The sequence below is a fragment of the Leptopilina heterotoma genome, unplaced genomic scaffold (genome assembly GCF_015476425.1).
Source record: "Leptopilina heterotoma isolate Lh14 unplaced genomic scaffold, ASM1547642v1 Lhet_9, whole genome shotgun sequence".
In the NCBI taxonomy this organism is placed as follows: Eukaryota; Metazoa; Arthropoda; class Insecta; order Hymenoptera; family Figitidae; genus Leptopilina; species Leptopilina heterotoma.
The window spans coordinates 968,101-993,834 of record NW_025111193.1 but is presented as its reverse complement, the minus strand read 5'-3'; the positions used below and the strand labels follow the sequence as shown (position 1 = coordinate 993,834).

The 25,734-nt window shown below is 23.1% G+C and overlaps 1 long non-coding RNA gene and 1 other non-coding gene across 2 annotated transcripts; both read right to left on the bottom strand.

Annotated features, from left to right (window-relative positions):
• On the bottom strand, positions 1-25,661 carry LOC122511728. The gene is made up of 5 exons (XR_006302551.1): positions 25,396-25,661; positions 18,149-18,274; positions 13,221-13,308; positions 7,400-7,667; positions 1-162 (listed from the first exon to the last, which is right to left on the bottom strand). It is a non-coding gene; the product is annotated as an uncharacterized LOC122511728 (long non-coding RNA).
• Positions 13,883-13,954, bottom strand: Trnam-cau. The gene has a single exon. It is a non-coding gene; the product is annotated as a tRNA-Met (tRNA).
• Positions 25,662-25,734: the final 73 nt, after the last annotated feature.

Sequence of the window (25,734 nt, the reverse complement as noted above, 5' to 3'; positions counted from 1 at the left end):
AAGAAAGATCTTATAGGACTCAAAATTTCATCACAGGAAGAATCAGTCTCTCACGTTTCTCAATAAAATTTTCGAAAATGTATTCGTTGAATAATTCTTTCGGCAGGCTCCTCAAAAATCCATCGCAAGTAGAATAAGTTTTTCATTAATATCCACAAACATCTGCAAAAAACAAACAAATTAGTTGAGAAAAATTATTCTTTTCAAATCAAATTTATATTTTGTTTAACAATAATACTAAGAATAAAAATAATAATAATAATAAATTTTCCTAAAGTTTTGAACGTTCAAATGAACGAAATTTTTTTCGTTTAATTATTTTTAAAAATTTACTATCTACATATGAAAAATAATTAAAACTAAATATTATTTACTAAGTGAAGAATAAATTTTATTTTTAATATTACACAAAATAATTTTTCACTATAAAAATACAAATTAAAAGAAGTGAAAAATATTGTCGTTCAAAACTTTAGGAACTTAATAATAGTAATAACAATAAAAATGATAATAATATTTTTATAATTTTGAATTCAACAAAATTCAAAAAAAAATATTAAAATTAATAATGACAATATTAATTTTTCCTTAAGTCGATGATGAACTTTATTGACCGGACAATAAAAATAATCACCAAATAATAAAGATTTTGAATTTACAGTGAATAAATTATCATTATTTTTGAATCCATTTTTTAAAATTTTACATCGTTATGTGAGGTTATATTGTAACATTTAATTACACTTGATGGTTTTATTGACATTAATTTAAATTCACGATGAAATGATTCCAAGTAGTGTGGCTTTCAGTAAATTGCAAAATTTTATGCATAAAGAGCAATGTCTCGTATTTATCTTCCCGTTTATATAAAATATAATTCTTTATAATACGAAGTAATTTCTGAAAATAAAAAATTATCCATCGAAAATTCTATCAATTCTTTCTCTTTATTTTTATTTTAAAATTATTCATCGAAAATGATATTAATTCTTTCTCTTTATTTTTACCTATTTATTTATATAAATTTTACCTATTTTTATCTCTCTATTTTTCTTTTAATGTCAATTATTAAATACTTGCAATACTTGAAATGAATAAATAATTAATATCATTTTAATGATTTTAATAAATAAATAATATCATTATAATAATTTTAGTAAACAAATAATTAATATCAGACTAATAATTTCAATAAATAAATAAATAATATAAAATTAAAATTTATTTTTAGAAAACTCAACTATTATTTTAAATTAAACATAATAAATTTAAATGAAATATACTATAAATGATCATGAATTTTTTCTCTCTGCAAAACAGGTTAAATAAAGGAAATATAAATTAAAACCGTTATAAGATCAAAAAACAGTTTCCTGATGGTTATTATAAGATGTCAATTGATATCAAAAATAGATCACTATGAAAATTATAACCTTGCAAACAGGAAGTAAAATGTTGTGGTCTCGGGAAACGTCTTCGATTCCAAAAACCACAAATCCGCTCCTTTAAGATTTTACTATTATTATACGAATCAACTTTTATAGATTCAAATGAAATACACAGTGTAATTCAATCACTGTTTTCTTTTTACTCCAAAAAAAAGTAAGAACTAGTCTCGAAAAATGTTTCTAAATATTTCTCATTAATGAGAATACGGTACTCTTTTTAATTTAATTTTTTCGAGTAGAGAATCTTTTTTGGAAGGAGTCTTTTTTTTCTTTTTTTTTGAGGATTCACAATAAGTATTCTGTCAAAGTGGATATGTATATAGTGGGATTATATCTCGTTCGGCGCGGTTCTCAAGCGAAATTGCCCGATAATTGCGGTATATTGGTAATAAATTTATGTTTCTCAGAAATTTACGGGTTCAAGAATAAATGGAGTTGGAGAGATGCGAGCATGTGAACACAAAACCGTGAGTCTTTCGCGATTATGTCTTTATTACGAGAAGTCATCACTCTCACAAAACCCTCTATTGGTTAATTTCCCCTCGAGAGCTCCATTATTCTCTCTCTCTTTTTTTTTATTTATTTATGTACTTTTTTCATGCCTCACGACCTTGAACCCCATTCTTCTAAAATCACATTTTTCAACCAAAGACTATTATCCCTTTTTCCTTCCTTGAAATTTTAAATCCTCACGAGTCAAAAATTATTTTTAAATTTAATACCAAAATTCATTATTCAGAATTCATTCATAAGTTTAAGTACCTAATCAATGAAATTTATTCTGCAAAGAAATTACGAAAATTAAGAATAGTTGAAGAATTTGATAGAAAATTCAGTAAGGAATTAAAATAAAAATACTAGTATATAGAAAAATTTGTCACAAATAATTTGTGACAAATTTTTATTTTAATTCGTGACTATTTTGTGACACTTGGAAGAGACTTGAAAAAATAAAATCACTCGAGGAATCTTTTCTCGACAAATTGCGAGAGGATAAAATGAAGCTGTAATCAAGGACTTGACGGCTGAAGGTCACAAACTGATAATAAAGAAGGATCTATAAAGTGAGACGATGGAATGTTAATAAGCCAAAAGAGAAAAAATAACTTCATTAGCCTCGAATTTAATTTAATTAAAAAAAGAAAAAAAAACTAAACAAGACGTCGAGCACGTTTTGCGTCCTTATAAAGTTTACGCACTCCCTTCACCCAACTCTCCTCTCTCCTTCTCTCTCTCTATTTTAGTCCACTTTTAACAACCGTTATATTGCACTATATAATTTAGAGCAACGTTTATAACCCTTTTTCCCTACACTTGAATTTTATTTCATCACAAAAACGATGCTAATTTTTCTCCTAAATATCAAAAAAATTATCACCAACCTCGGATTGACTTTAAGACGCAAAAAAAAGTTGTTTTAGTCCATTCAAAATACGACAAACGGTGAAAAAGTCGTTATTTCCTTTATTCTGGAATGTCACAAAAATTTTATTATATATTTTTTTCTGATTTTTCCCTGATTTTCAGCCAATTTTTAAAAAATTGTAATAAAATTCTGCAAAATATAAAATTTATTTCAATAAAATGTGACGAAAGATTTTACAATTTTACAATTGTTTGACAATTTCTCAATTAATTGCTTTTGTGGAATTCAATTATCTTTAAAAAAAAGTTTAATTACAATTTTTCAACAAATTATTTTTTCCAATTTCTGAATTCAATTATTCAATTTTCAAAACAAAAATTATTCAAAATTTCAATATTTTTTTCAATTATTATAATTATTTTTTAAATTAAAAGATTTCTTATTTCAATTAAAATAATTTTTTTAATTAATTGAAATTTTCAAAAAACTAAAATCATTCAAAATTTTATCAATTTTTTTCATTTACAATTATTTTTTAAAATAAAAATTTTTCAATTTCAATTACAATAATAAATTTTCCTAATCAATTGGAATTTTTAAAAAAAATTTAAGTTGAAACCTTTTGAATTTAATTATTTCCAAAATTATTTCTAGAATAATAATTATTAAATTATTAGGTATGTAAATATGAGTATTTAATTATTTTTATAATTTAAAATTGAAATTTTTCTCTAAGTAAATTATGTTTTTAATAATTTTGTGAAAAGTCATAAAAGTTCAATTATGTATTTGAAAAAAATGCAATTAAAACTAAAATTCGATTGTTTTTAATTCAATTTAACAAAAATTTTGAATATTCGAAAATTTCTCAATTGAATATATGTTTGAAAATTCCAAAAAAATTATTAATAAATAATTAATTTAAAAAAAAGAATCAAACAATTTTGAAAGAAGTAAACTGTTTGGAATTTTTAACTCAAATTATCGAAAATTCAAATTTTAAAAAATTTCAATTTGAGAAGTTTTGAAATTTAATGACATTTAGGAAAAAATTTCTACAACAATTCTTCCAATATTCGATTATTTTCTAGAATTTTTATCCCAAATTATTTTCTAAATCAATTATTTTTAATAATTTTTAGAAAGTTCTTTGACAATTAAATTGTTTGAAGAAAAAAAGAAAGTTTAGTTACAATTTTTCTTTAGAAATACAGTTATTTTTAAAAATTTGTAATAAAATTCTCTAAAATAAAAAATTTATTTCAATAAAATTTGTCAAAATTGACAATTGTTTGAAAATTTATCAATTAATTACTTTTGGGAATTTAAATATTCAAAAAAACTTTTAATTATAATTTTTCAAAAATCTAATTTTTTAAAGTTTCTGAATTAAAATTCAAAACTAAAATTTATCAAACGTTTAATAATTTTTTTCAACTACAGTTAATTGTAATTAAACTTCTTTATCAATTAAAATTGTAAACAAATTTGAAACCTTATGAAATTTGAATATTTACAAAATTGCTACTGTAACTTCTCCAAAATTCAATTATTTACTAGAATTTTTAACTAAAATTCTTCTCTAAATCAAAAATTTCTACTGTAACTTTTCCAAAAATCAATTATTTACTAGAACTTTTAACTGAAATTCTTCTCTAAATAAATTATTTTTTAATAATTTTTGAAAATTTTTTTAAAGAATTCAAATATTTATAAAAAAAGGAAAATTCATTTGAAATACTCAAAAATTCAATTATTTTTTTACTTTCTATTTCTATTTCAATTTACAAAATATTCGAAAATTCAATTTTGTCAAATTTCAATTTAAATTCACGAAACATTCGAAAATCGAAAATTTCGTTTCAGAATTCAATTTGAAAAATAAAATTTCGGAATTCAGAATACAGAAATTAAAAAGACGACAGATAATAAATGGAGTTTTCTTGTACAAATATGATTTATATAGTACAAAGTGTGATAGATATCAAATGCCGTTCCATTCAAAAATAGACTTTCATTTTACAAGTTCAAAAAATCAATCAATATACCTTCTCTGACATCTGCCAGAAATGTAATTCATTTCATCATTTAGGTGAATGAACTACTTAAAAGAATTACTTATTCGATTTGAAAGAATTTTAATCACCTTTGCCAAAAAAGTAAATATTGCAGAAGAAAAATATCTCACCAAGAGATAAGAATAAGAAATAAACGAAAAAGCTCTCTCTCTCTCTCGAAGGGAATAGAAAAATTAAAAAAGCAAGAAAAGAAAGAATCGAAAATTTTTCTAACGCAAAGTTATAAATTTGAAGATGAATATAGTGTTAGTTGTTATTTTGAGTGGTATGCCTTGTGAACAAGTAACGAAAGGGATAAGCGCCGAGGAATGCGATGATGGACACAGCGATGTTCAATTTGTGGCTGACATCGCTCTCAAACATGTAACGAATGTTGGCCCGAAGGAACGAGAAGTCTCTCTCTCGCAATCTAAATGACGAAGGTAGCGATAGAGCACAAGGCCGAAATAGCATCGCGGACAGCGAACCTTTAAAGCCAATAAAATCCCCATCACACACCCAAAGAGAGATATATATACGTTTATATGTATATATATTGTGTGTTATTGGTTCTCTTATGTGTTTTGAAACAGGAACGTCCTTTGTTCCATATAAAAGCTTCGTTTGTATATGTATGAGGGTTCTGCAACCTCTAAATCTATCTCGAATCGCATTTTCTAGGTCTCGGCCTCCATCAAAATAAACCGTTTTGGTCCATTTACTTCGAAAATCAGCTCATCAAGTATCCCAAGGATTTGTTATATAATTATTTCTTCAAGAACAATAGTAACACTATGTAATGTATCTTATGTAAAAACACTCAAATTCTGATGATGAACGAAAATCTGTAAACATTCATTGATGACAATGTTCTTGTAAATAATAATTATTTTAATAACTATTATTTTGTATTTATTAATTTAATTTTATGATGGAATTTCACTAATAATTATTATCATGACCTATTATTAATTTTAATTATTATTTAATTAAAAAATAACAATTATTTAAATAATTATTATTTTGTGATCATTAATTTAATTTTATAAATGGAATTTCACTAATTATTATCATGACCTACTATTAATTTTAATTATTATTTAATTAAAAAATAACAATTATTTAAATAATTATTATTTTGTGATTATTAATTTAATTTTATAATGAAATTTCACTAATTATTATCATGACCTACTATTAATTTTAATTATTATTATTTTTAAATAATAAAAAAATTATTAATTTAAAATAATAAAAAAAAAATTATTATTTTAAAATAATAAATAAAATAAACATTTTAAAATAAATAACAAAAATTATTTGAAATTGTTTTAAATAATACTTAAATATTTTAAACAATATTTGAATATATTGATACTTCAAAAATGATTTTTTTCAAATAATTTTCAAACACTTTTTGAACTTTACTTTTAACTAATAATCTCAATTTTATTTTATTTCTCTTTAAAATAAAAACGTTTGTAAAATTCACAACGTTTATTAATCAACGATTTAGGAGAAAAAATATTTTTCTATTTAAATTTTTATATATTTCAGTATAAAAAATGTTTTGCATAATTTTTGTTAATTTCAAAAAGAAAAATTTGTAAACAAAAATTTTATTGTTTTCGTCAAGAAAAAATTTTTTTTCCTTTAATCGTTGATCATAAACGTTGTGAACTTCACTTTTCTCTCTAAAATTGAATTAGTGAAAATTATTTTAACTTTTTACTAATTTCAAAATTCACAAAAAAAATCACTAATCTCAGTGCAGTTTACAAAGTTTCTAATAAAATAAAATAATAGATTTTTATTAGAAATTTTTCTTTTTAAAATAATCCATAAAAAAATTTATATAGAGATTTTTAACCTAAAATTTATAAAAATTTGCTTAGACAAATATTTTTTTTCTTAAATCGTTTATTTATCAGAAACGTGATTGTATCTTCAACTGCTTTTTAATAATGTTTCTTCTATAAAACTTTTGAATAACATCTTATCGTCAAAAAGTATTTTCCTAAATTTTTGAACGATCAAATGAACAAAATTTATTTTCTAATTCAAATATTTAAAAAAAAAAAATTTAATTAAATATTTACTTAGAAAGGTAATGAATTTTTTTCAATATACAAAATAAATTTTTCTATAGAAAAATATAAATTTAAAAGTAAAAAAAAATATCGTCGTTCATTTGAACGTTCAAAACTTTAGATAATAAGTCAGAATGTAGAAAATTATTTTTAAGAAAATAAAAAATTAAATTAAAAAATTATAAATAATTGAAGGAAAAAATTAAAAAGAAATTTAAAAAATAGAAAAAACTAAAAAATAATTTAAATTACATACGAAGATTTTACTAATTCAATTTTAGAAATAGTATAAAAGTAAAATTTCAACCTGTACCTAATATATAATATTGACAATATCTAACGGCAAAGAAATTAAATTATTCATTATTATTGCTATTGAATAATTAATATTGAATATTATTATTAAAGTTACTTTAAAATCTTAAATTATTTTTTTACCTCTAGTAAATAAGATGAAGAAAAATCTCAAAAGAATTCTTGAATTTGTCTTGGAAGCAGAATAAACCTCTCAGTGGGATTTTGAAAAATTTTTTGAAAGTAGAATAAATCTTGCAGTAGAATTTTCAAAATCGTATTGAAAGAATGAATTTCTTAGTAGAATCCTCAAAAACGTTTTGAAAGTAGAATAAATCTCTTAGTAAAATCCCCAAAAACTTATTCATAAGTAAAATAACTCCTTCGGCGCAGTTTTATCCAAACGTAGCATCTGTAACGAAAAAAGAACAATAAATTATAAGTAAAATTGTCCTTTTTCAAAAAAAGTATGTTAAAAAATATTATTTTTCCATTGAAAAATAGTAAATAATTTGATTATTTGACCCGTAAATAAACAAATTGTTCCAAATATTCAATATTTATTCAATTGACCAAAAACTAACTTTCGGAGCAATTTTTTGATTATTTACAAAAATAGTGTAAAATATGTGCAATGTAAATGTAAAATAAATAATAAAACTACATTTTTCATTAAAAATCGCGTTTATAATGAAAAATTCCCATGGTTTTTGTTATAATCGTCAAAATTTTCCTATCAATGTTACTTAAGCTCGCAACATAACCTAAAAACCACTTTTCACACTTTTTGAGTTTTTTCAACAAAAAAAAACGATCCAAACATATTTAAAATATTATAAGTATAAAGTTAGTCGATAGTTACAAATAATAAATTTACCGTTTCTATCGAAGATTTATGAAATAAACGTAAAGTTTGAAAGAAAAGTGCAACTTCGCCCGTCCCCTTTGTCTCCGTCTCTGTTTCGTGTTATACCGTACACTAAGGGGCAAATTTGCTTCCGATTTCTACATGTTAATACAAAATTCGTAAATTACCTCAGACTGATTATACTAAATTTGCCTCGTGTTTAGTAAAAACTACGGATGGAATATTAGAAAAAACGGAAAAAACACTTTTTAACACGCAGCAATGATGAAAAAACTCTGAAGCGTCGGCCATTTTGTTTTCTACTAATCAGTGTTGCCACACTTACTATTTTTCTTATGACGTCACGATTACCAATAGAAAAATCCGAATCAATACTGCATGTCTTTGAACTCAATCATATCTCAATTTTTTATAGTTATAATTAATAATAACAAAAATACTATAAATTATCTTTCACTGATACTTGTTTTGACTCGAATTTAGTAAAAACTACCGATTGAAAATTAGAAATAAACACTTTCAAAAAATGAATGCTGTAGAAACTCTAGGGCGTCGGCCATTTTGTTTTTTACTTTTTGCCACCATTGCTACTTGCTATTCTTGTGGCGGCACGATTCAAAATACAACAATAAAAAAAACGAAAAAATATTAATAATACTATGCAAATTCCAACATTTTCTACTTTCATATATGAATTTTTGAATAATTTTAGATTCAAGCTTCAAAAAAATTCAATTATTAACTAATTTACTAATGAATTATTCTTGTTTATTAATTGAAAAAATTTCAATAAAATTCTTCGCAAAAATTCAATTATTTTCATAAATAATAACATTCTTCGTAAGTAATAATTATTATCTAAAATTTTAATACATCCCTCGAAACAATTCAATTATTTTATTTAAATAGTCAAATCTTTGCAAAACTTCAATTACACAGGTCAACAAAAAAAGACTTACTTTTTTTTTATGAGATAGCGGAATGGTTTCCTATGTATTTTTGGACGCTGAACACGATCCCGACTTCCAAATTTGCCCATCACATCAGGATTTTGAGAAAAGTGGGGGTAAAGACCCCAAAAACGCTTTTTTGAGGATTTTCAACATTTCTTTTCTCTTTAACCTGACGTGCTAGAGACTTCCACAAGGTCTTAAATTACAGCTTGTAATGTGCACTACAAGACCAATATCCATAAAATAAAAAAAAATTAAAATTTTTTTCAAAAAATGGGGTTGAAGACACCAAAAATTTGTGTTTTTGGATTGCTTTAATAGACTTCTTGCAATCGCTTGGATTCGCTTGAAAATGGGTACTTGGGGTTTTTGGGGTCGCTGATTACGAATCCAATATTTGTTTGCAAAAATTTAAAACGGCGAAACCAAGATGGCAGATGTAAGAATTAAGAATTGCTTGGATTCGCTTGAAAATTGTTATTTCAGGGTTTTTGGGGTCGCTGATTACGAATCCGCCATTTTTAATTTTTGCAAACTAATATCGGATTCGTAATCAGCGACCCCAAAAACCCCAAGTAACCATTTTCATGCGAATCCAAGCAATTGCAAAAAGTCTATTAAAGCAATCCAAAAACACAAATTTTTGGTGTCTTCAATCCCATTTTTTGAAAAAAATTTTAATTTTTTTTTATTTTATGGATATTGGTCTTTTAGTGCACATTACAAGCTTTAATTTAAGACCTTGTGGAAGTCTCTAGCACGTCAGGTTAAAGAGAAAATAAATGTTGAAATTCCTCAAAAAAGCGTTTTTGAGGTCTTTACCCCCACTTTTCTCAAAATCCTGACGTGATGGGCAATTTTGGAAGTCGGGATCGTGTTCAGCGTCCAAAAATACATAGGAAACCATTCCGCTATCTCATAAAAAAAAAGTAAGTCTTTTTTTGTTGACCTGTGTTATTTTCATAAAGAATTTCACGAAACAATTCAATTTTTTCTTAATTCATTATAAAATATTTTGAAGAAATTCAATTATATTTATAAATATTAAAATTCTTAGCAAAAATTCAATTATTTTTAATAAAGTTTTATTAAAAGAATTCAATTTCTTTTTTAATGTTTAATACAATTTTTAAAAAAATAATTATTTTCCAAAATTTTTATAAAATTCAATAATTAAATGTTCAATTTTAATTATTAACAAACACGATTATTTTAAAAACTTGAAAGAAATTGTTTATAAAATTAAATTTTTTTCAAAATTTTTAATTAAAATTATTAAATTTAGGAAAATAACTGAATTCTCAAGAAAAATTTTACTATTTATAAAAATAATTGAATTGTTCGGAAGAATTTATTAAAATTTTAGAAAAAAAAGAATTTTATGTTAATTTTTGAAAACTTAAATTCTTTCGAGGAATTCTATTAAAATTGTTTTGAAAAGAATTGAATTTCTGCAAAGATTTTACTATTTATAAAAATAATTGAAATGTTTCGAAGAATTTATTAAAATTTTAAGAAATAATTAAATTGTTATGAAGAATTTTATAGAAATATTTAAAAATAATGAAATTTTTTCGAGAAATTCAATTAAAATTGTTTCGTAAATAATTGAATTTCTTTAGAGTATTTTATTAAAATTAAGTATATTCAAAATAATTGAATTCATCACAAGAATTTTATTATTTTCTAAAAGCAGTTGAATTCTTTCAATTTTTTTGACGAATATATTTAAAAATTGCATTGAAAGTAATTTAATTTTTATATTGAATTTTTTAAAAATATTTTGAGAATAATTGAATTATTTTCAGAGAATTTTAAATTCTTGTTGAAATTGAATTTTATTGGAATATTTAAAAATATTTGAATTCATGCGAGGAATTCTATTAAAATTGTTTTGAAAATAATTGAATTCCTGCAAAGAATTTAATATTTATAAACTTATTTGAATTCTTGAGAAGAATTTTACTATTTATAAAAATAATTGATTTTTTTCGAAATGTGTTGAACACATTTTTAAAAATTAAATTCTTCTGAGAAATTCAATTAAAATTGTTTTGAAAATAATAGAATTTTTGTAAAGATTTTACTATTTAAAAAAATAATTGAATTTTTTCGTGAAATTTTATTAAAATTTTTAAAAATATGAACAATAATAATTAATTTTGTACTCAATAAATGAATTTTTAAAGCCTTTTTTAGTTATTAATAATCTATATTATTTGCTTATTCTTTGGTCCCTTTTTTCCCTCCTCCCATTCTTAGGAATGCGTCAAATTTCTTTTTCGTAAAAAATCCGAATCAAATACAAAATCTATTACTAAAAAATTGTCACCATATTTTATTTTCGTAATTCGATTTGGTATTTTTTTTACCGTTTTGATTAAATTGAATTTTAATCATCATCATCACACACAAATAACTCATTAGTGATTAAAAAAAAAGAATTTGAGAATTTCAACATATTTCAGGATTAGAATTTTTGTGAAATGAAATTCTTTTTTTTAAGAATATAAAATGAGAATATATATGATAATATGATTGATGGTGATTTTATATTAAAGTGAGGGGCACAAGGTCACTTTGTGCCACGCGCCCGAATGATTCGGATTCACTGTTGTGAATCTCAGCGAGCTCTGGAGTGCCTTGTGTCTGGCCCGATCTTGACAAGCGGTCTGGCCACCCTGCGTCATTTATCTTTTATCCGACATGCAAACATTGAATAATAGCGACCCGGGGTTACGCGTGCTCTCAATCCTTTTTATACGACATGAATTTAAATCTCAAAATGATTTATAAAATCCTGATGACAAAAAAAAAAAATTTCTTTGCAGTAAAATTCTTTTTGAATTTTTTTTTCTTTTTGCTGAGAATAATTTTGAGATAATTTTTTTTATAAGAAACAAATTAAACGTACATTTCACATTAAGTGCAATAATGAATTAATATTCATTATTGCGCTTATTAATAATTTAATATTTATCGATTTTCTCTTTTGACGTCTATTCAAAAACGATAGTAATATAAATCTTTTTGACCTAGAATTTTAACCGCGTATATTTCATATATTTCAAATATTTTTCAACGTAAAAATTTCAGAACAGGGCGAAATTTTCTAGGTCAATTTTTGAGAGCCTCGGGTTCGCAGTAATATTTTTTTTTTCATTTTTCAAAGTAGAACAGGTACTTATATATGCTCCATAAAAAAACGGGCTATGCTTTGAAAAATTTTTGCTCTGAAGAGCCGGCAATTTAATAATAGAGCCAGGAAGGTAGTCCAGGTCGAAATTTCACGAGGAGAATATATATATACCTTTTGTACAGTTAACGTTGTTCCAAAAGAGAAAGAAAAATTTTTTCAACAAAAGTTAGAAAGCGTGAGCACATTTTTTTCGTGAGTTGGAAAAAAAACAATAATAATGAATATTCATTTCAGATTATTGTTAAAGAATTTAAAATTGAAATAAATCCTGAAATTTTATGACCACCATGAAATAATTACAAAATGTAATTGATCGTGTTAATTAATTGAAGGAGAAGGAGATAAAAAAAATTTTTTTTTCGAGAGATTTACTTGAAAAATAAAGTCGCGCGTAAAGCGTAAAATAATAACGACGTTGGTATAATTTTTGTTCTCTCTTCTTTTATTTTTGAGGAGTGATGTCCGGCACGCAATGCGCGTTCGTAAAAATTTTTATGGTGGTCATGTCAGTTGTTGGAGAAAAACCACAAGAGTTTAAATCAAGTATCCAAATGACTCGTTTCGGACATTTAATTATATCGGAATTTTTTTTTCTTTCTCTTTCTTTATTTCCTTGAAAAGGCAGAGGGGATATTTTTTTGCGTTGAACGATTTCATATAGGAAAAAAATAAATAAATGGTATTACAAAAGGTGTATATATATTCCACCTTCCAGTTTAAATGCGCGACACCCACTGAATTTATGCCCATGAACTCTGATGAACCTCTGAACTCGTTTTTGTCTCGAGTTCAAGATTCCCGCCCTCGAGAGATTCATCGGAGGACAATGACAGAGGAATGGCAACTCCCGGATGCCATTGTTTATACCATTTACCTCATTCTGTCTTTCTTGAACATTATCTCCATTCATCGATCTGGACGTGAAAATTAAAGGGTTCACATTACCTTTTCCTTTCAATTTTTTTTCCTTCTTCTTAAACGCACTTAATTTATTGCACTGCAGTTGAAGAAACGAACCAATGGAGTTGAATTGCTAGAACAAAAAAACAGTCTTTTATTATATAAAAAATGTATACTCGGAAAAAAATATTTTGAAAAAATAAAATAATTTGGAAAATTTAGACAAGTTGTTTTATCAACAAAAAATGTATATTATTTCCATAATGAACCGTTTTTCTATTCTTTGAATAACAAAATATTTATTTTACTCAGCAGGCACTAAATAGAAATCGATTTCAATAAAATATTAATCCACTGAAAAAAAATATATTTTATTCAAATAAACGATCACTTGTCTACATTATCGAAAAAATATTTATTTGTACAAAATAATTTTTATTTAAGTCAATTAAATTATATTTATTTCAAATACTAAAATTATTGATTTAAATACAACTTATTGTGAATAAAATAAAAATTATTTGACTCAAGTAAATATTTATTCGATAATAAATTGAATAAAAAAATCTTTTTCCAGTGTAAAAACAAAATTGATAAATAATTAAAAAATTTAGATAGATTAGAAAGAAAATATTTATCATATTGATAATAAAAACACATTAATAATAAAATTATTTGAAAAAGGATCAATGAAGAAAAAAAATAGTTAGCAGAGCGTGGTTTCGATCCACGGACCTCTGGGTTATGGGCCCAGCACGCTTCCACTGCGCCACTCTGCTCTTGAAGATTTTTGAGAAATTGAACCATTTAAGGGAGCGCTACTACGTGAATCAATATTTCCTACGCAAATATTTTCCAAATTCTTCTAAAAAGTAATTTTCGAACGATTTCTTCAATAATTCTATTTACGTATGCTATACGAGAGGTAAATTTTTTCCCATCTGCTACTTTTCTCGAAAGAATAAATTTTAAATCCTCCCACTCGATTGTCAGAAAAAAGAAAATCCTATTAAAACAGATTTCATAAATAAATAATAAATAAAATACTATTTATTTTATTTACTAAACATAACTAATAAATATTATTTACTTTATTCATTAAAAATAAATAAAAAATATTATTTATTTTATTAATTAAGAATAAATAATAAATAAAATATTTACTTCATTTATCAAAAATAAACAAAATAAATTCGATATACAAAAATTTGTTCAGAAGAAAGATTCAGAAAAAAATATCAAATTTCACGATCACTGTTCACGCGAAATTCTCCCATCGGTAATAAAGAATTTTCCTCCATAATAAACAAAGTACGAAATAAGACGTGCAAATATAAAAATAATTGAATATTACATTCAGTTATAATAATAAACGTTTTCAATTTAAAAAGTATCGCGTCCTGGTGGATATAAGAAAATTAAAATGCTTTTTATATTGCAATTGTCAAGTAAATTGTATGCAAAAACTGATACTTTATGGAGAGATGACCTTCTTTTATACACGGACGTCATGTCTTAAACTGTCATATAGAAATTATTCGCGAGAACATAAATATGCCTCTCATATCAAAAAGAATATATACCCCTCATTTCAATTAAAAAAAAACTTTCTCATATAAAATCCCGCAATAATACACACACAAAGTCGAAAGTCAAAATTCGCAGTTTAACACCAAAAAAAAAGGGGAAAAAAAACAAAAAAAGAAAAAATTAAAACATTTACGAAAATTAATAAATAAATAAAAATAAATTCAATACGATTTCAAGAATACAAAAATTTAATTTAATTTATCTTAATAAGTGAATTTAATTAATTAATTAATTAAATACCTAATTTAAAATTATAAAATAAACAAAAAATATAACAAATCATTTTTTTTCGTTATTTTTAAAAACTTTTTTAATTTGTAATCTTTCAAATTTTTTTCATATTTATCTAATGGTTTTATTAATTTTTTTATTATTTTATTATTTCATTTTATTATTTCTTTGGTATTAATTTAAATAATTAATATTTTATATTAATAATAATATTATAATTATTATTAATTTGTTCTCGTTTTTTATTTCATAGGCAATTTTTTATTATTTTTTTATATTTAGATATATACCATTATTTCTCAATAAAAAAAATTGTTCACAAACTCATTCCTTTCTGTTGGAAAAAAAACATTACATATTCAAAGTTTTTTAAAAATAAAAGAAAAAAATGTTTATAAATTCTATTTGTCAATTACAAATTTTCTTTGAAAATGAAATTGAAGATTTTTGTATTTTTAGAAAATAAAGGAAAAACTTTTACTTAAAAAAATGTACTGTTACATTTATTTACGAATTTCTTTCATTTTAAAATTATTCGAAAAAATTAAAAACTTCTTTTTTAAAATAAATATTCAATCATTATTATTTTTCCCTAAGAATGACGATTTTAAAAAAATTTTAATTTCAAACCTTTTGAAACTAATAATTTATAATAATTAAAGATGACCGAGTGATAAAATCATTATTTTATATTATAACAATATTGTTGACTGTAAATTCTTTAAAATTATTTTCATCATTTCAATTCAATTATTATTTTCTAGAATTTTTAATTATTTTTTATGAAAATAATTGAATTATTGCAATTTTTTGCAATTTTTTTAAAATTTTGAACACAATTGAATTTTATTACTTTTGAAAATAATTGAATTTCTGCAATTATTTATAATTTCCGCAAAATTCAATTTTTTAGTGTTTTCAACGAAAATTTGAATTAAAATTTTTTAAATTCTATTGTTTTTAAAGTTGCTAATTTTATTTAAATAAGTAAGTAAGAAGTAAGCCGCGCGAATTGTTGCTAGTATTGTGAATAAAATTAATTTGAAAATAAATGAATGAACTGAATTAAATTAATGTGAAAATAATATGACAATTAAGAAAAGACTTTTAAGACAAGAAATTAAATTTAAAAAAATGTTGTGTTCAAATTTTTAAAAAATAACTAATAATTAAATAAAAATTAAGAAAAAAATAACAAAAAGAAAAAATCTGTTTCAAAATTAATAAAAAAAGTATAAAAATTGTAAATACACTTAAAACTTGTAATTAAAATCAAAAATCCCCTTTTCTACATTGTTTTTCAATTGCATTACGAAAGCAATATAAATTGACAAATATATTTTTGCAGTGACTGTTTTCGACATGAATGTGTTCTATTTTTAATCTACGAATGAGCATATTATAGGGATAGTAATGGTGACGTCTGACTAACCGTTCTATTTTGCGAGATCTATACACCGAGATGAGTAATCGAATCACATATCTTTGCCCACCAAATGTTATTACACGCACAAAATGCACATTGCAACGTTATCGCAAAATGAAGGGTTTACACCCACACACTCACACGCTTAATAGAATTTAAAAAGTTTATGGAAAACACACCGCACACAAAATAAAAAAAAGAGCAAAAAATATAAAAACTAAAACCAACTTTTCGCCCACGTCATGTCTGATAAATATATACGTTTTTCAGACACTTTTTTTTCCTCTCTTTCTTTTCGTTTTGCTTAAAAAAATAAACAGATGGGTAAAAAAAATTTAATGCATCGATGACTAAAACCATTTTTTTCCAAATTTAATTTTGTAAAGTTTATGTTACTTTTATTCATTTGATCATTTTTTTATAAGCGAAGTCAAAGAATAATTAGTGACAATTGTAATTTAGTTTTTATCATAATAAAAATTATTAAAAATAAAAAAAATTGGAGAAGTTCGCAACGTTTGTAAGCAACGATTTAGAAAAAAAACTATTTTCCGACGCAAATATTTTCCATTCAAAAAAATTTATTATTTTCCTTCTGAAAATAAAAAAAAAAAAACCTTTTCTTATCGTTGACCTTTACTTAAACGTTGTGAACTTCTGTAAATAAAATTAACGTCAATTTTATTCATTTGATAATTTTATAATCAAAGCAAAAGAATAATTCGTAATAAGTTATAATTTTGTTTTTTTATAACAGAAATTAATCGAAAAAGAAAAAAATTTTTTTGAAGAAGTTCACAACGTTTATAATCAATGAATTAGGAAAAAGAAATTTTTATAAACTTTTGAATAAAAATATTTTTATACAATGTCGACATTTTCTTATTCATAGTTATATTTTTAGTTTCTTGATCCAAAATTTATGGAAAAAATTTATTTTCCTTAAATGAAAAATATACAAATTTTTTTAATCGTTAACCATAAACATTGCGAACTTTCTCTATTTGAAAAAAAGAAATTACAATCAATATTAAATGTCAAATATTAGTCAATTTTTGCAGAATTAAAAATTTAATACAAAATGTTTTGCAAATTAAGTTAACAGAAATTTTTTCGTCCTGAATGAATTTAATTTCTTTTCTCGAAATTCAAAAGAGGAGAAAAATGTGTAAAATTGCATAATTTCCACAGACACACAAACACACCTGTACCTATAATAGTTTTCTACGCTAATTCATAGCATTTGAACTTTCAAATGATATTACACGTCGGCTTTCTTTATAGTATCAAATAGTTGTTCAAATGAAATCGTATATATATAAATTACTATTAGCTACAGATGTGTGGGCCTTTTATTCTTATTGAGAAAAACATATGTATTATGCAAATGCGGGCAAAACGTGCAAACAACTTGATCTGGATGTAAAATGTGCAACACAATTTTTTGGGACGCACTTTTCGTAATAATGAAACGAACGATAAATCTTATCTTCTCCTCTATTTAGTATAAACTAAAGTTAAACTATAAACTCCATCCAATATAAACATCCTGAACAATAAATAATGGAATTTTTCCAAACTTTAAAATCAAATATGGAGGAATATCAAATCACGACTTTATATTTATACACTATTATAATACTATACAGTGTATAAGGAATGTTAATTCTATAGGATCGAGAGTTGGGTGTGCGATTTGGCAAAAGTTACATTTAAAGTCACTCACGTGATGAAAATAATGAATTGGCGCACGATTCGAATAGAAATTCCACACATAAATGTCACAAGTGTCTGAAATTTTTTAGTTTCTGACTGGAAATGGGTCACCATGAAACTCCGGTCCCGAAATTTTCTGCAAAGAAAAGAAAGAATTTTAGTTTACTATATTAAAGTATTATATCGAAAAATATTAATGTTAAAAAATATATTACAAAATATTAATAAAGAAAAACTGGGTGTCTACTGAAAATATGATTTAAAATTTCAGGACATTACAGGACAGATTCTTTATTTTTCCAGGACATTAAAATAGATAATATTATTTTATATTACGATTAGCATATGATTATCATATGAAGAGTTAAAAATCTATATTGTAGATGCCTATTTCTTTAATCAAACTTCAAATTTGAATTATTTTTTGATAGATCACAAAAATTATTTTTTTAAGTTTGAGTAAAATTTATTATAAATATTGAATATTTTAAAGTAAAATATGGAAAATTCAAGGACAAAAATTGAAAATCCAGGACATTTAAGGAAATTTTTTCAAATTCCAGGACATTTTTAGGAATTCCAGGACCAGTAGACACCCTAAAAAATAATATCACAAAATATTAATAGTGAAAATTCAGGGTGGACACAAGTTTCAGTTTATAAATTTCCCTGACATTTCCCTGATAATTTACTGACATTAAAATTATTTTCCCTGACAAAATTCTTTTTACAGGAAAATGAGTAAAATTTATGAATTTTAATAATTTCTAAAATATATCATTATAACCCTTCCTGAATTCAACTATTTTCTACAATTTTCTACTAAACTTCATCTCTAAATTAATTATTTTAAATAATTTTCCTAAAGTTCTTCTAGAATCCAATAATTTTAAATATAAAACTCAATTGTTTATATTAAATTGTAACTGTCCATGTTTTTTTCTTAAGTTATTAAGATATAATATAATATTTTCAAAAAATTATAAAAAATAAATTCTAAAATTATTTTTAAATCATTTTTGAAAGATAATAGTTTTTTAATTATATACACGCGAAAAATTACCAAACAATTGAAATTTGGTTAAATTTTTTAAAAATACTTAATTGAATTTTTAAAAAATATAAATAAAAATCAAATTTTTGAAGAATTTTAAATAAAAATGATTTCTCCGAAATTTTAATAAATCTAAAACAGTAAATTTTTATAAATTTTTATTTACTTTGTTTAAAGATAATTGAATCTTAAAGAATTACGATAAAACAATTCTAAGAATTAGCTTTTAAAAATATTTTAATGTAATTTTTTGAAAATAATTAAATTTCTTAAATGAATTTTTGTATAATTTAAAAAAACTTTTTATAATTAATTTTTTTTATGAATTTTAATTAAAAATTTTGACCATGACTTTTTTTCCAAGTTGTTAAAAATAATTCTAAAATGTTATTACTTATATTTTGTAAATATTAGAATTTTCGGAAATATGTAATTAAAATTAGTGAAAATATTGAATTTTTAAAAATTAGAAACTAATTTTCATTAATTTTTATTTTTAAATTTACATTTAAAGATTTTTCATTAAAATTTTTGATAATTCAATTATTTTCTATAGTTGCAATTAAAATTCCTAAAAAGTTGATTTTTCAAAATTGTAACAAAATACTGGAAAAAAATGATTATTTTTAATTAAATTTTACAAAATTTTAATTATTTAAAACGATTTTTATTATTATATTTGACAAATTTAATAATCTTAAAAAATGATTCAAGAATTTCATAATTTTTTAAAGATTTCTTTATAGTTATTTTTTGCAATATAAAAATCGAAATAATTTTCATTTTATACTAAAAATGTGGTATTTTGTTGCAATATTTGTAGAAAAAAAAATAAAAAAAGTCGCAATTTTTGGAAAATAAGTTGAAAAAATTCTCAATTTTCTTAATTTCCCTGACAAAGATTTTTTTCCTGTCATTTCCCTGACTTTACTGACATGTGGCCACCCTGAAAATAATATTAAAAAATAATATTACAAAATATTAATAGTGAAAAATAATATTAACATTTAAAAGTAAAACTATTGAATACTGAATCGACAAAAAGTTAAATATCAACACAATGCTGATTGTTGTTTTTTTTTGACATTTCACCTCTAATCAAAAAGTTGAATAAGAATTTTTTTCAATTAAAAATTAAATAGAAAATATTGCAAGTCACATAAAATCCTCATTATAATGCGAGTTTTATCGATTGGCTCAAATGGAATATAGAAGAACGACATTACTGTACCTGTAATTACTGTTGGATTAAAATCGTTATTGCACCTACGTATACAACTCGTAAGAAAATCTAAACTCCCTCAATGTTGTGCAAGAGCATTTTCAAAGCTCCATTAAATATATTTTGCGAACAAAAAAAGAAAATAAATAAACTGAAATTGAATTATAAATATCTGTAATGCTCCATTATTCTGCGAACAAAAAAAACAGAAAATAAATAAACTAAGATTGAAATTGAATTATAAATATTGCGCCCTAATGCTCCATTATTTTGCGAACAAAAACAGAAAAAAACTAAAAATTGAAATTGAATTACAAATATTCCTCTAATAAAGTATAAATACAGTTAATAAAGTTTATACTCTTTATTAAAGTATTAAAGTATACTCTATCAAAGTATATACTTTATTAAAGTATATATACACATTATTAAATACATAAAAGCCAATTTAAAAAGAATTCCAACTTTTATTAATTATTATTCAAAGGTGTTTAATACGACTTGAATAAATAAATTGGTTTATCCCATCGAGAACATTTAATTAAATCAGTAGCACTCTTCTTTCTCGCAATAACCGCGACGAGACCCCATTCATATATTTTAAAACGTCGACGTAATTTAACAAGGATCTGGTTTCTGTTAACGATTTATCCAGACCAAACATTTATTTTCTGTCACCATCAAAGTGTGGCAATATATATAGGATCTTGTTTAGTATATACAAAATTTACTTGCAATTAAATTAAACGATAAATACCCGTATGTCAAATGAGAGAAAAAAAAGAAAAAAATCCAGAACAGTGATTAGACAATTAATTAAAAGTGAAACTGAAATTTTTTCTTTTCGTACGCGGTGATAAAAAATTCATTTACACAATAGGGTTATAAATTTTATTAAACTCACGTGCTAATTTTCTAAATGAACTTTCTTGTGTGTTTGGTTTGTAAAATGTTATACAAAAAGGAATGTCAAATGACAATTGTATGCGCGCAACTTACATCACTTTCATTTGACTTTCTTTTTTGAAACAACACATCGATCGCAATAATTTTCTTTTCGCTTAGAAAGTTTTTGGAATCGGAAATCGAGCCTGTGGAAAAAAAAGTGTTTACAAATGTCTATGTATGTTTTTGTATGATTTTCTTTCCGATTTATTCGAGAATGTATATAAGTTTATATCTCTTTGAATATTCGATGCGCGCGATATAACCGTTACTTTTCCCTCTCAAATTGAATTGAACGTGTCATCAAGTTTCAAATGAAAAAAAAGGTATATGTACTCGTATTTCATATAGGTATTCTTCTATTGAGCCAATCGAATTTTTTTTCATTTACTTTTTACAATTTAATGTTTTAGGAATCACACCTTGCGGTCTTTTAACAGGGTTGCCACAAAAATTTAATTTTGTTTTTCCTTGACTTTTCCTTGATTTAAAAACAAAATATTGATTTTTTCCTAAAGAATATTCTGATTCACTTTAAAAATTAATAAGTACTCAAAAAAATAATAATAATAAATAATAATAATAATAATAATAATAATAATTTAAATAATTACTTTTATTTACAAATTTCTTTAATTATAAAATTATTAAAAAACATCAATAACTTCTTTTTTAAATAAAGGTAATAAATATTTAATCATTATTATTTTTTTACAGGAAAGAAAGATTTTTAATTTCAAATTCAAACCTTTTGAATATAATAATTTATCAAAATTAATAATAATAATGAAGTACATGTTCCGGTAATCTGTTCGCATTTTCCTTTTCAAATATTTTCAATTTTAAAATTAATGTATTGAAAATCATCGAATTGTTGCAAAGAATTTTATCAAAAAATTTAATAATAATAGAATTCCTACAAAGAGTTTCATTATTTAGAAAAATAACTGAATTATCGCGAAGAATTTTATTAAAATTTATAAAAATCCTAATTAAATTCTTTTGAAGAATTTCTTTAAATTTTTTTTAAACTAATGGAGTTACTTTAATAATTTTAATTGAACATTTTGAAAGCAATTGAATTTTATTAAAATTTTAATTAAAATAATTGAATTCTTTTGCGAAGAATTTTACTATTTATAAAAATAATTGAATTGTTCCGAAGAATTGATTAAAATTTTAAGAAATAATTAAACTGTTATGAAGAATTTTATAGAAATATTTAAAATAATGAAATTTTTTTGAGAAATTCAATGAAAGTTGTTTCGAAAATAATTAAATTTTGAGTTCATCACAAGAATTTTATTATTTTTTTGAAAATAATTGATTTCTTTAAATTTTTTTGTCAAATATGTTTAAAAATTGCGTTGAATGTAATTTAATTTTTATAAAAAATTTTTTAAAAATATTTTGAAAATAATTGAATTATTTTTAGAGAATTTAAAATTCTTGTTGAAATTGAATTTTATGGCATTTTTTGAAATAGTAATTAAATTCTTTCGTAAAATTTTATTAAAATTTTTGAAAATATGAACAGTAATAATTAATTTTGTACTTAATAAGTGAATTTTAAAAATTTTTATTATGAAATTATTTAAAAAATTTATATTTGAAAATAAAAAATTTTGTAATTTGCAAGAATTCAATTACTTTTCACAAATAATAAAATTCTTCACAGGATTTCAATTATTTTTAAAAAATGTCATAAAATTCGTTGCAATAATTCAATTATTTTCATAAATAATAAAATTCTTCACATAATTTTTAATTATTTAAAAAAATGTAATAAAATTCATCGTAAGAATTCAATTATTTTAATTAATAATACAATTTTTCACAGGATTTCAATTATTTATTATGCAATGTTTAATAAATCTCTCGAAAAATGTAATTATTTTCAAGTATTGGCAAATTTTTGCAAGAACTCAATTACTTTTCACAAATAATAAAATTCTTCACAGGATTTCAATAAGTATTTCAAGAAAAAAAAATGTTATCAAATTAATTATTACCTGAAATTTTAACTAAAATTCATTTTTAAATCAATTTTTATTAAAAATTTTACTAGAATTCAATTATTTAAATACAAAAATAAATAATTTATCATATAATTGAATGTTTCTTGAAATTGAATTCTCATAAAGAATTTTATCAACAAATTTTTAAATGATTGACTTCTTTCGTCGAATTTTAATAAAATTCTTAAGAATAAAATTACATTTTTTAAGGAATTCGATAAAAATTGTATTAAAAATAATTAACATCCTGCGGTGAGTTTTATTATTTATGAAAATAATTAAATTACTGAGAACAGTTTTATTATTTATAAAAATAATTGAAACTGCGAAATTGAGAAGAAATTTATAAAAAATTTGTGAATAATTGAATTTTTGGGAAATTTTTATTATTTATATGAAAATAATTAAGTGTATGCGTAGAATTTTATTAAGATTTCACTTAAATAATTGAATTCTTTTAGACAATTTTATTAAAATAGTAGATATTAAAAATCATTGAATTGAGGAAAATTTTTGAAAATAATTGAATTTTGAAGGAGAATTTCATTATTTATAAAGATAATTCAAATTTTGACGAGTATTTTTTTTTTAAATTTTTGAACATAATTAAATTTTTGCATTCATTTGTAACTTTTCTAAAAAAATTAAAATTTTTTTAACTAAAATTCATAGGTATTTAAATTTGTTTTTTATTCATTTATTTTTATCCATAAGTAATAATTTATTGAATTCGATTAAAATTGTAATTTTGCGTTAAGTTTAATTTCTATTTTTCAAAAATCTAAATTCTTTAAAATTTCTAATTAAATTCATTCAAAATTGAAATTTTGTAAAATTTAAAATTAAAACCTTTTAAAAGGTTATTTATGAAAATTGAAAACGCAACTCTTTTAAAATTCAATTAATTTAGAAATATTTATGTAAAATTATCCATTAAATAATTTATAAGTCATAATTTTATGATTTTGAAAAATTAAGTTTAAGGGGAGAACTCGAGGGAAAAAAAGAAAAGAGAAAAAAAAGAACCAACTGTGAACCCTGCGAGATTTTTTCAAACTTTGTTTGAACTTTTCAAAATGTTAAATTTTATAGCAATTAAAAAATAATTTTATTTCATTTTTTATTTTTTATGTTCGAAAGAAAAATTTATTTTCTAAATTTGGAATATTTCTTCAATTTCAGAATTGATGAAGAAGAAGAAGGAGAAGAAGAAAATCAAATTCGAAATCTAGACAAGAATATTCAAAAACTAGTGACAGTATATTTCACTAATGAAAAGAAAGAAAACGGAAATGGTTTTCTTTTGAGAAAACAAGAATGACTCTCTGTGAGTTTCGTGAAGTGAATATATCACGAATGAATTGTTTTGTTTTCACCCTGATGAATAAGAGCGTGTGCTTGACTTCGATAGGAACCCTGGTCGCATGAAAGTGGAATTCATTACTTTTCCATTTTACAAAGTAACAACGAGTCACAGTTCTATATATTTTCTTATATACGTGCGCAAAACGAAAGTAAAATCATTAATCTGTCGAATGATACACGACTCTAGAGTTTATGTTATATACCTTCCTCTATCATTTCTACCTATAGGGTTTATGTACTAAACGGATAATTAATGCAAGTGAAATGCTAGTTAATTAAAAGAGGGTAAATGACTTTGGCTACTTGAACGAGTAATTGCCTTTCGGTCCCAACTTGAAAACCCCAACGACTATATCTGATTGATACATCATATATCTTATTTCAATTTTAATTTCCTCCCATTCATTTCTTTAACTTCCCGCAAAGACTAATTAGATTTCCTCAAAAAAATTCCCACACTTCTTTCCGTTTGTGGCAATTTATACATTTACCAACAAAATTAAATATTCAAAATTCAGTATTGGTTTCAAATTTCAGTTTTAACTATAAATAAAATTTAATGAAACTGAATATAAACGAAATAAAATTCAATAATTGAAAATAATTTATGGATGTAATTTTTTTGATGGGAGAAAAAAGTTTATACATAGTACCTAATCAGAATTCCTGACAATCAGCAACTTGACCTCCAGGTTGTAAAGATGCTTCTCAAATTGAAGATGCCAAACATCAGAGTGAGAAAACCTGGCCTATAGTTTCCTCTGGTTCCTCTAATAATAGTGCAGACAACCCTTGGTCGATGTACAAGATGAAATGCCACCTAGGAACCGAAGCACATCCAAGGTTAAGATGCTCCCGGGATTAGAAGAAGCTCCGAGATCATTATCGGCATGCATACGCTAATTCCGCGTGTTTCTCAATCCAGCTGAAAAAAATAATAAAATGTAGAAGGGCAAACTTTCGCATTTAAAAAAACACTCATTCAAAAATTA